Here is a 13,212-nt window from a genome sequence, read left to right as displayed (position 1 = left end):
CAGTGGACTTTGGACGCAGCCCCAGAAGCTTCAAAATGTAGACAGATATGAGCACATGCCTGCCAGGGTAATTTCCCCTAAATAAAACCACTCTGACACGAGTGGCCCCTAGAATACGTTTGCTGGAAGCAAGCATGGGGAAGAAAGAAGGAGAGCCTGCTGCCATGAGACAGTGGTGAAGATCACCACAGAGCCCAACCTCTAGGCCCTCAGAACCCCTGTGCTCTCTTGCTGTCCCCTTGGAACCCAGCTGTCCAGGCAGCACGTACAACATGAACTACCCCATCCAAGGAGGCCACTGCAGATGGCCTACAGCAGGAAAAGGGGGAACACATGGGGATTGCCAGGATCAGGCTGCACCTTCCAGTTCCCTCCGTGCCTCCAGAGCAGCCAAGAGCACAGCCTCTATCAAAGACATTGTGAAATCAGTGTCAGCACACCTCGTGTCACACTCTCCTCTGCTCCTCTGACTGTTGTGTGCTGGTGCTGCGTGAAAACCAACAAAGGAGGCTGCCCAAACATTTTGGGATGGCTGAGACTCTCTATGCAACTCTAGCTTAAATTGCACAATTTCTTTAGGAATTTTACATTTTTCTCAGTCAGTCTATTAACTCCGATTGTTATAATAATGAGCAGAATATTAGCTGCAGGAAAATAATTTTGACCTGCCATTGAAGACATAATGATTAATGCCCATACTTAGCTGTTCATAGTAAACATTTTTCTCCTACTTTCAGAACAGGAAAGTATTTCAACACATACCAGAATTCATTGTAACATCATTAATCATGATGATTTACCCTAGTGTTCATGTGGATGCAAAATATAATTCCTTGGGAATTTCATTGTAACTTAGCATTAATTCACATTTACTCTATTACAAACTCCCCTTCTCTTTCAATCTTTTTCTTGCAGTTCCCCCAGGTTATCTTGCGTAGCTACCTACTGTAACATTTAATCTATTTAATAGTGCTTTCTTTAAGTTTGTATTATTTGTTTGTTGTTCTTTGCTGCTTGCACCCACTCAGCTATTCATTCATTCCTGTTAGAAATTAACAGGCTATGGCTACAGCAGCATGTCCTCAGTTAGAGTCATAGACTTCCCACAGCGTTTCTCTAAGGCTGCATGACAACAGTACAGTGCCTTAGTCTCCCCTCTTTCCCATCTCCCCTACTCTACATTTTAAGTGTTCAACCCTTAGTCCTGCAAGCCTATGTTGCAGTTAAATATCAAAGACCTGCTGTCTCAGGGTGTCCCGCATTTCTTAAAATCAAGCATAAAAGTTAGCAATCTTAAAAAATTACAGATCTTAAAGTGAGGAACTTTCATACTCTATGGATATCTCTGAGAATAGTCACAACGACAAAGTCATTTTCTCCTTCATTTCTATTGGGGAAACCAGTATAAATGCCCCTGGAGTCAACAAAAGCACATGAGCCCTACACAAGTTTATGCTTAAACAAGCTGTCCTGAGGGCAATTACTGAAGTAATCTGGCTGGAAAGACCAAAGAGCAGATTTGTTTGAATTAGCACATGGAAAAAAATGAAGGAAAATTTCCGTTGCCCCAGAAAAAGAGGACCGAGAATGCATCCCAGTGATTTGTCCTCCAGTGGTAGCTATTACATTTAACATTAACAAAATCTTTATTCATGGCTAGCTTAAATAACATACCTCAAAATATTTCTTTGGTGCGTAGATGTGCTTTCTGAACATCTGATTAAGACATTCTTTGCCATGGGCACTGTGTATTTGTCTTCATACGTCATTCTTTTTACGTAGATATGGTACGTGTCATACATTTTTGATGCATGGAATATTTATGTGAGAAGATGCTAGCCGAAACATAGGCTCTGCCATAACCGATGAGGCACCTTGTCCATCAAGCCCCAGTACCCAGCCTGTAAGGAAAACATTCTTTGCCGGCACAGTAAGAAGTAATGGCAGTCCAAGAGAGACCAGAACCAGAATTCTGGATGTGAAAACACACTGATTTTGAGAATATTAGGATCAATCTCCAAAGCACACAGGTGGGACCCTTCTCTAAATGCCACAATTTCCAGTTCCCTCTACTGTACTCCCTTAAATATCAGGAAAGATTGACTACAGATTCAGAAAACTACTTTAAGTTCAGCTTTTTGAAGCCCTTAATTAAATCATTGGATTAGAAAAATTAAATACTGAAAATGAAAATATCACATGGGAAAACTCCACAGTTTATTGTATAACCAGCAGGATGAATAAAGTCAGCTTCCCTGCCATTTGCTGTCCTTTCACCCTAACTAAACCACTGCTCCTTTCCCTGTGAGATTTCTGTCAAATAAGAAGCACACAGTACAGTTAGTGCAGGGCTACACATGGGCTCATCAGCCAGCAAGACGCTCACCACCCTATAGAAGAACTAATGCCTGCCTTTCCATTGGTGGTGGTGTGTTCATTTGAACATCTAGCTCTCCAGATTCCAATTTTCAGGAAACTGGCAGGAATTGAATCCCTCTGAAAACCTAGCCCCCCATCCCACCTAGCTGTAATCAGCCAAAAGGTGGGGACAAGGAAGAGATGGACAGCAGTTGCACTATCACCAGCTCCTTAGGAAGCAAAGGTATAGCTGCTGAGGATCAATGCCACTCCTGTGCCATGCTGATGCTGATGCCAGCTGCACCTGGGTGCGGCGAGGGGTCTTTGTCCCTATTTTTCTATTGTGAGCACAGCCCCGTGACTCCCTTGCCAAGTGACACTACATGTACCTGTAGTCGCTGCCTCATTAGATAAGAGCTTATCTTCCTCAGCATATATCCAGCACATCGTGCAATGTCATTAGATTGCGACTCATATCAAGCAGTTGATCTACAGTTATCCATAAATCTTTGGCTCCCGCTTTTATTACACAAAACAGAGAACAATTACTTAAAATTACTTTTAACATATGACTCATTACAGATTAGTTCATGAAGTGAATAACCCCTCCTCATGCCTTATGTCATAGGAAATCACTCAAGTCCGCTGTTTCATAGTATCTACGCCCATCTCCCACTGCACACATTAATATTTATATGTGAGATAACCTGTGTCATCTATGCGTATACAACCTGTGAAATAACAAGTTGTGAGATAGCGTGGAGCTGTGGAGCTCACCATTTGCTGACAGACTGCATCAGTTACTGCGAGACACAGCAGCAAGGCTGGTAAATAAATCCTAACGGTTTGCTGTGCAGGCAAGGGTGAGGTAAAGCAAGTTTTCTCCTGTTCTGGATTGGCAAATGCCCTGCAACACATCAAAGGAAGCAAGATGCTGACATTGGTTCACAGAGCTCTGTAGGAAGGTAGGTGGAGAGAATCCCAGATCTGCTGGGAAAAAGAGAGAAAGAAGTCCATGCTTACAGGGCTGGGAGTGGTTCCATCTGAAGTTGGAGAAAGCTGGCCATGATGGGCTGAGAAGAAACACAGAGCTGCAAAAGAAGAATCACAGGCACCTACAAGTGAAGGCTCCTTCAGATAAGAGAGGCAGGAAAAATATTCAGCAACTTATGCTTTGTTTTGTGTGTTGTTTATTTTTAATAGGTCAGAATATTTGCTGTATTATCAAGGTAAAAATTAGGCCTTTTTAAAATCACAGAATCATTAAGGTTGGAAAAGACTTCCAGATCCCCCAGTCCAGCCACCAGCCCACCCCCCCCACACCCACTGCCCACGTCCCTCAGTGCCACATCCACACGGCTCCTGAACACCTCAGGGACGGTGACTGCACCACCTCCCTGGGCAGCCTGTGCCACTGCAGCACTGCTCGTGCTGAACAGAAATTGTTCCCAATACCCAACCTGAACCTCCCGTGGTGGGGACACTGTGACCAGGACACAGTCCTACTGCTGTTCTTGAGGAACAAGTGCATGTAGTGCCTGGCGTGGGAGGCATTAAAGCTAATTCTTACTATAAAAGGGGGAAAAAAAGAGGGACCCTCTGCACTGGAAATGGGTGTGAGGACTTCAGGTGTTAATGATACCATGGGACGTTAAGTGGAAACAAGTGGAAAGTATTTCACTCCCTTGACAATTTGTATTCAACTCAGTTGATTAAGTAAGGATGATCTAAAATTGCTCCTGCCTTTGAAGTCCACCAAGGTCCTAGCAGGAAACACAACTCAAATTGCAGGATTCTTCTCTGGTCAAAACCTGTGAGGCCAAAACCTATCACTGCCATCAGATAACTGGAAGTAATGATAAAGGCATATACTATGCCTCTTCACTAAGCTCTGAGCTTCCACATCTCCATAAGAAGAGCATCACGAGGCCCCAGTCTGATATCACATTATTGACAGGAGGTGAACGTTCTCCCAGCAACAGCAGCCAAAGGGCAAAGTCTTCCTCCTTAAAGATAACATCACCCAAAACAGTCCCACTGTCTCTTTTTTTTCTAACGAACTATTGTATCTGGGTGGATCACACTGCTACTGTGTGAGTCACACCTTGAGATGTGTTCAATTATTACTCCATTAAGACAAACTGTCAATGAAGTCAGAGGGAGTTTAATCTGAAAGGGGAAGTGAGGAGTGGAATAGGAGAAACATTCATCCTCTAACCGTTTTGATCTTATTTCAGCCTTACTGTATGGCTGAAAATCACCACAGGTGGTCCGTAAGGCCCTTCTTAATGTCTGTTTTGGCAGTCTGTTTTTGTGAATACAAAAGTCTGCCAAACTCTGCATATGTCTTCATATGTGTTTAATTTTACTCAGGAGCACCCCAAAATAACAAGGGCCGAGCTTAAGAGGCAAACAGTGATCTGGCCAAATGACAGCATTTAATTTTTTGACCTATTTTTGCACTAGTTGGTTGGCTCTAAAACACAGTTCAAATCCACAGTACATTTAGTCTGTAACATTTTAAGTAATCTTCTCTTGCATTACGGTAAAGCAAAGGTATACTTTAAAAGGCCTAGTTCTGCCTGCACAGCAGTGGCTGGTTTGATTTTGCCGTGGAAGTAAGAGATGATCTTAATCCTCCTCTTGATCAAAAGTGTGTTAAAGCAAATTTTAAAGTTTAGATAAACTGCAGAGCTTCGAATAATTGCACAATAAATAGTTAACTATGCTTTCTGCAGTGCACTGGTACACTGGACAAATTGGCAAGATGCTTGTAAGCTACACCTCTTCAATAACATATCTTCCAAAACAAGCAAACCCTGCGTGGTTATGTTTGTATTATTCTTGTTTAATCTGGAGCAATCTTGTTTAAAAAAGGATTGATCGGTGCCCAGCAAGATTTTCTGATTTAGAAAAAAATTAACAAGCAAACAATGAAATACATTGGGTCAACTTTCCTCCTGATGTCATTTTACTCATTTCAGTGAAACAACGCTAGGAATGCCTGTGATCTGCACAACATATTTGGCAACAAACTGATCAATGTACTACTAAGATAGTAAAAGCAACAACAAAAAAAGCCGAGACTGAAACTGGCTCCTTTCCTGCTTCCAGTGAAGGCAGAGTAAATACCTGCCATTTGCTCATAACAGTCAGCATGAATAATAGGAATATGAGTGCTAATTAAACTAACCACTTGTTTCCTCTTCCATTTTTGTAGTTTGATAATACGAATGGCCACTTTTATCTTTGATGCTTCTCAACAAAGCATTCCCTTGCTTTCATTTGAAAAGTGGTGTGGGCTGAATTGCAGTGCCTCTCACCAATTTGATGGTGGTTGCAGTGAAATTACCCTGTATTTACACTGACAGAAATGTCAGAGGGCAGTAAATCCCTACCTACTTAGATACATGCTGGGACTCACTCAATAGTAAAAGCTAGTCACAACTCCTGGGAAACAGTGTCCTGCTTCTCTGCTGTCCCTCCTCGTGCAAGGCGATGGCTGGGACATCACTGTCCAGTCCTGGGATCTGGACTTGGGGCGAGACCTTTGCCTTATTTCCTGTCATCTGTAAGACATCCCCAGACAAATGCTTTGATAGTTCCAAAAGAAAGCCATGATATAAGAAGAGTCCCAGGCAAGCAGTAATCTGAATAATTTAGACAACAACATTCTCACACAGTCATAGCTGCTCTCAGGGAGGACAAGAACCAGATACACTTGAGTCAGCTGTGATTTGCTGACCCTGGAGGAGGAACTAGAAGTGATTACCCTGTTTCTCTTGGCATTTGTGAAAGACATGATACGGTATATAGCGGGGAGGAAGCAAAAGAAAATGCTGTGTGTTGTGATTAAAGGTTGACAAGGCTAAAATTGGATAGCTGATTTCAGTGTGATTCAAAGTGCCTCATCCATTTTGAAACGTGAAATCTCTGTTGCATGTTCTTCCAGGAGAGAAATGAACAGTGGAGGTGCAAGTCATTTGCTGGGATTAGGAACCGTCTGGGAGGAGCTGATGAACTGAGAAACAGCACAAGTTCACCAACCCTAGCCATTATTCACACAGAATTCCTTACATGTAGGCTGCTATTGCTGTTGTATTCTGAAAGTGAGGAGAAAAGAATAGGAGAGGTGTTTGTTTTATTCTTTTCAAGGTGATGCCACTTCAGTCAGTGTTTACTGAACCATATCTTGACAAGCAATGCCCTGCAACCGTTTGAGTCCCTTAAACCATTTCTCAGTGTTCTCTCTATGCTTCATAGAAAGTGTATATGGGCAGGAAAGTAACAGAAGTGCAGTTTGAGGTATATGTGTGCATGTATATACTTGTGTGTGCATAAATACCTCCAAGTATTTGTTATGGAGATTTTTAGAGTATAAATTGCAAACATAAAGATGTTTGCAAAGATAAAGTATGTATGTAACTGTCTTTCAAGTAAGCAGAATACCACATCAAACAACATCAAGTTGTGCCAAAACCCAAATTCTATAATCAGGCACAATAAAGTCTGTCACACCGGTTCACCCCAGCATTTTCCACATTAACCTAACCCTTATTTTCAGGGTATTTTCCAGTTTTCATCCCGTAGAAAATTTCCAGTGGAGCTGCAGATCTCTTTGTAGTGATTTGAACCCTATGCCAGTGAACATCTTTCATCAACCACATAAGAACAGTCACAGACCATCAACAAACTCACAATCTGTAGGTTGACAGCTGCTGCATGCAATAGACAGAGGCAGTGGTGATTTTTTCCCCCGTTTGTTGTTCAGACTCATGAGAAGAGTCACGCAGGCTTTTTTTCTGCATGCCCATCCACTTCACGCTTCCATTCTTCCATCTGGGAAATCTCAGCACAATGAGTTCACGCAGTGCTGGAACAACACTCGGTGCTTGGTGTGGGCACGCAGATCAATCCAGCAGCTGAAGAGCAGGATGCTTAGCACATCCCAGACACATTGGACTCGTTGCACATCCTTTGCACTGTTATTCTCTGCAGCCGCCATGGCTATGTCTATGGGACTTGGGACATCTGTCTAACAGCTGGGAGCACAGGGTGAAGCTTACCTTCTTCCTTTTCTGACAGTAGAACATTGCTGGGTGGAAAAAGGTGTGTCCAGACATGTGATTGTCCTGCTTTTGAATGGGATGTTGCACACACAGAAGCGAAAGCAGATCTTAACCGTTACGTTTCTGATGAAAATGAACAGATTCTCTTTAAAACCTCTATAGGTCTAACTTATATTTCCTTGCTCTGACCGTGTTAGCAGCCATTACTTATCCTTTTGCTTTACATCAAGCATGTGAGCCATTCCATTTTTAGTCATCATTACTGCTCCGCTATTATCTGATAGTGCAGTTTTAGGGTTTGCCCATACGAAGTCTGAGAAGAGGGAAATCACAGAGTATTTTCTCCCTCCTAACAGTTAATTACGTCAAATCCGAAAATTTCAGGCTTTCTTCTGTGCAGTCCATCAAGCCCCAGCACCACAAACTATTTAACAGGATTTGGATCCCGACAAGATTTATTTCTAGACTTAACTTTAAGCAGAAAATGAAAAAAAAGAAATACTTGCATTCTTACATCCAGGGCTAGTTTTGTGTGGAAAGAGGTGTCAGAATGCCAATACATATGGCCAGGACATTTTAGCTGATTGAGAAATACATGCTTTTTTCTTTTTTTCCTGGAAACAGATATGCCCATTCTAGAACTTTCTGTTCCCAAATTAACCCCATTTAAATTTAAATACTGGAAAAATTTCTTACAGAAATGGGGTCTCTATCTTCCTTCTTTGCATCAGGAGTTATTCCAGACTTCTGGCCAGCAAATTTACGTGTTCTGTATTGATTTTCCTTTGCTGGCACCAGCCAACAAGGCAGCAAAGCCCAGAGAAAGCTAGCTGAGCTCAAGGGTATTCACAGCCTTTATTGCAATAGACACCCCCCTCAACCCACATGGGAATGTTTAATCTGGCTGGTCGGAACATGCTAGTTAACCATCGGCTGGAAAAAGCACTTGACAGTGTCCTGTAGAGAAGTATCTGAATATTGACAGCGGCTGAAGAGCAAACAGATTTTCCCAACCCTGCTTCCTGTGACTTGCTGTTCAGAGCTGTTCAGCGGATTACAATATACAACTCATAAATGTTGGATTATTATTTTTTTTTAATTTGTTGTGTGTTTAGAACATCACAGTGGCTTGAAAGATGCTTTCAATGCAAAAGAAATGGAAATCCCCAGAAGACGTAATAGTTCATCAAATACAAGCTGAAGCTACGGGAGAAGGTGAAAACACCTAAGAGGAAGGAATGAAAACCACGTGATAGTCATATGCGATGAACAACTCTTAAAATTTGAAAACACCCCCTCCAACCTGAATGTAAGATGCAGCATACATTTTAATGGGCTATCAAGAGAACCCCAAAGGTCATCGTGGCAGATTTAGAGAGACGAGGAGGCACTGAGATAAGAGGCAGCTACAAATCCTAGGCCATCTATGCAACAGGAAGCCTGAGCCAGGAGCTGGAAACTTCTGTCCTCCTCCTGTCCTCCTAATGCTGAAAAAGTGAATGGAATTGCAGGATCATTACTGCTGTGTAAATTAAACCACAGGTTAATCCTTCAGGGCAATGTAGCTCCAATGGCTCTAACTAAATTACAGGCAGTTCGCACAGTGTTGAGATCAGAATCTATTTTTTCCAATCTGAAAAATAAAAACCAAAACTTAAAAAAGCATTGACTACATGACATACATTACAAAGGTAAACAGTTTGTTGGAGCAAGACACACAACAAGCTGACCAAAACACAGGTTGGCATCGCTTTCACTGACCATCAGCAGCGGGTTCACGTTACACCTAAGTGCAAACGTTACTGTGCCAAACAACAGAATAATATCAGAAGCTAGATCATGTTACTCACCCAGACTGAAACAACAGATTTATTGACAGAGAGGAAGCTGGCTATGGTTGTGTTGCTACTACCCCTAATCAGCACAGCTACATTCATGAATCAGAAAGATTTCTGAAACTGTTTTTCAATAATTGATTGCTGTGATGAATTCTTAGTTAGCAACAGCATGGTGTTTTACTGTGAGATGGCAGCAACATGAGCACGATCTTAAGGAACAAACAAAATGGCCCCAGCATCTATGAACTGGCAATCAACAGCCTTCCATGCATTGGAAAAATATTCAGGAGGGTGTTACTGTCACTTATCCAGGACCAGTGCAAAAAAAAATGCATGCTTAGATATTTCTGTAGTGAACGTTAATCTTCCAAACCAGATTTTAAGACTCTGGTATTAAAAATGATTGAATAAGGGAAGGAGTTATACTATTTTTATTTTAATTTTCCCCTCACCTAAAAAAGGAAAAACCTCTTGAAATGTCTACGTCCACAAAAATCCTGAGTGTCTTTTTTCTTCTCTGCTTAGGGTTAGTTCTTTCAAAAAAGGGAAGGGAAGGGAAGGGAAGGGAAGGGAAGGGAAGGGAAGGGAAGGGAAGGGAAGGGAAGGGAAGGGAAGGGAAGGGAAGGGAAGGGAAGGGAAGGGAAGGGAAGGGAAGGGAAGGGAAGGGAAGGGAAGGGAAGGGAAGGGAAGGGAAGGGAAGGGAAGGGAAGGGAAGGGAAGGGAAGGGAAGGGAAGGGAAGGGGAGTTTTTTCAGTTCACTGCAATTTGATATATAAACATAAATATTTAAATAAAACATAAATATAGATAAATAGAAGTAGATATATACAAAAATAAGCATAAACGTGAGGCGAGACTTCTTCAGCAACATTTAAAATAAAACTTTGCACACAAAGCCTTTCTGCATATTTTGATAGGCAAACCTGGGGTGTCTATATTGTAATATCACATCAATAGTGCAAGCCAAAATGCAAGCAATGTTTAAACACCAAATTAATACCATCTCAGCAGTCACACATATTATAGCCCAAAGATTAGTTCAAGGCTAGAGATATGAATTGTAGACTAAGGACTGATGGTCTGAACTTTGCAGGAAGTTTGATGAGATGATCATGATGGTCTGAATAGGTTTAATTATCCTTTCAGTGCATTCACTTTATTACATCTTTTTATTGCAAGGTCAGATATTCTTTCAACTGAGAGCATCTAGCACATTAAGCACTCAGTGCACCAAGTTTAAGAATTGGACTTCTTCTTTTCAACTTCATTACTCAGTTCATGACTTCTGCATTATACTTTGTGTACATGGTTCCAGTCCTCCTTCACAGGGACGCTTCCTAGAGACATTTCTGTCATGTTTGCCACCCAGCAACAAACATTATTCAGTGGTCACCACCTAGATGAGGAGGGTGTTCCATTAACAAGGTAGCAGATGATGGTTAATTAAAAGCTTGTCCTGAAACACATGTGCAGAGAAGGCAAGTTAATAGTCTCGTCTCATTCTTTTATTTATCCATTCTTAGGGGTTTGGATCATAATTTTGTACTGTTTTTTTAAAGTACTGAAGATAGTCAAGGAGACTAATGCCCACACAAACACACGCACATCATATCTGATTCCGTGTAATTTTTATTAAGTGCTGTTTTTCACTTTTGTTTCCAATTATAGTTATTGTAAGAGCTCTTCCAGGCAAAGTAGGTGAAATGTAACCTCTCTGACATATCACGTTCCCAATCTCATCTTTATGTAAGAGTTTCCGAGTAAGACTTCATGATGTTTCTTAAGCATACCAGTAAATATACATGTAAAGGAAAGGGAAACATGCAAACAGTTTTTGGAGGAGACTTGCACTGGATTTTAGTCTTGTGGGTTTATTTACAAAGAGCTTGTTTTGTTAGAGCTATTTTTCAGACTACATTGACTCTGAGTCATTTGGAGAGAAAGAGGACTGATATTTCTTGTGGCATGAAACAATCCAACCAACCCTATTTCTTGCAAATCAATAGAAGAAAGGGAAAAACCGAAGTTGTGATGATCAATTTAAAGAAGTGTTGCTTCTTCTTTAAGAAAAAAATGTACTTTCATAGTGACTGTAGAAGAGTTTGTAGCAGCCTCCTCCCTTTCTTTATCTCAGTGGATGCCTACAAAACCCAATTACTGGGTGATCCTCTCTCCAAGCCAGGTGGTAATGAAATGATGATACAATATTTCCAATTACCAGCACAGCCTCCAACTTGTAAAATGCTGAGACATGCCCAGAAAATACAGGCAAAAGTAGGCAGGGCTGCTGTTTAATAGTAGTCATAATAATAAAATGTTAATGATACCGAAAACGGAGTGGTATTTACTGCGAAACTCACAGAGAGGAAAAGTCCTTCAGCTATTTTCTTTTCCAATGTCATTTGAGATTAGCTTGCTTATTTTTACCTCTGCCCGGCATAACTCTCTGCTTTCTGCACAGACTGAGATGCTTGCACGTGTTGTATTTGAGTCTGTTTTGTTGTAAGATGTAATTTATCTTCTAGCTTTTGCTGTGATAACTCTCAGCCCTCGGGAAGGGCTGAGACAGGTTGTCATTTGTACTATCACCCCGCAGAGATCTTATAGCAGGTATAAATGACATTTATGCTCCTAGTACCTTCCTACTGCTGAAGTCCTAGTTTTGGCAGGAACCAGGCACGGCACGCTCGCTGTCCTAGATATGGGCTGGGTCCAGCATCCCTCCATCAGTCACTGGTGTGCATCCAGCACAATTCAACTCTGTGAATGCATGCAGTTATAGGCCTTGCAGTTATTTACTCGGTCCTCATTCACTAAAAGTTTAACAGCTCCGTCAGTTGTTAAGTGTTCAAGCTGAGAAGCTTTCTGAAGTAACAGAAAGATGTGCAAACGGATGGTGAAAATCTGCAAATTTTTCATACACCTTAAATTTTACTGTGACTGCTGTCAATATTTGTCAAATTTTATAGAAAAAATCTTTTTTTTTTTTTTTTTTAATATATATAGATAACTGGGCAGTCATTTCAATTAAATTTCTTCAGTTGAAAAAAAAAAAAAACAAAGACATAATAAAAACTCAATTTTTTTCTCATCAACAGAAATGGCAGCAAAACCAGGACAGGCCTGTAGATGTACCTGAATCATAGCTGTGGAAGGGATAGCATTTCATTTCCCTGTAGTAGCAGTTCTTACTCCAAAGTGTTACATCTAGATACTCCTCTCAGTACAATTTCTGAGCTGCTTTTCCTAGGATTAAAATGGCCTTACCAGGCTGAGGAGCCCAACAGAGGAGCTGAAGCATGGGCACTGAATTCACTTCAGCCTGCCATGATTTGGTGAAAAGAATTAAATGAAAGCTCTGTTGTGGTCTTTGTTCTTCTGTTGGACAAATGCCACTGAACACCTTGAGAACAATTTCTGTACTGAAGTCCTGTGAGATCTGCAGTGTGAAGTGTGCGCTGTATTGTAGAGCTATTCTGTCTGATCCCACCACTCACCACAAAATGCAGCGAGATATGCCTGCAACAAAATGAGTTAAACTAAAACTATATTTCTGGTCTCTTAAAAGTAATTGGAGAACAAAGCATGGTTTTGCTGAGTCCACCAGTGCTGCCATATCTGCAAGTGTAGATGAGGGGCAAAGCAGCAGTTCATCTCACAAGCCGTTGTGTATTTTGACACTGTGGTTTTCCCCTCTTGCTTCCCTCTTCACTTTGGCTTAAACAATGTGTCTGTCTGCAGATGTTCAGTAAAAAAACATGGTATTCAGGTGCCAGAAATGATCTGCTGCCTTTTTTCCACTCTTTTGCATCCTTCCCTTCTTGCCACCCGGTAACATTACAAGTAACAATATGTCCAAAAAAAATGAGCATTGTAGATCCAGAGATTTCAGAACTGTGGAAGTTCTGTTTGCAGAGGGCTCTTTTGACCTGGAATGAGATAGCTCC

This window comes from Lagopus muta, chromosome 1 (genome assembly GCF_023343835.1).
Source record: "Lagopus muta isolate bLagMut1 chromosome 1, bLagMut1 primary, whole genome shotgun sequence".
NCBI lineage: Eukaryota > Metazoa > Chordata > Aves > Galliformes > Phasianidae > Lagopus > Lagopus muta.
This window is presented reverse-complemented; position numbering follows the sequence as displayed.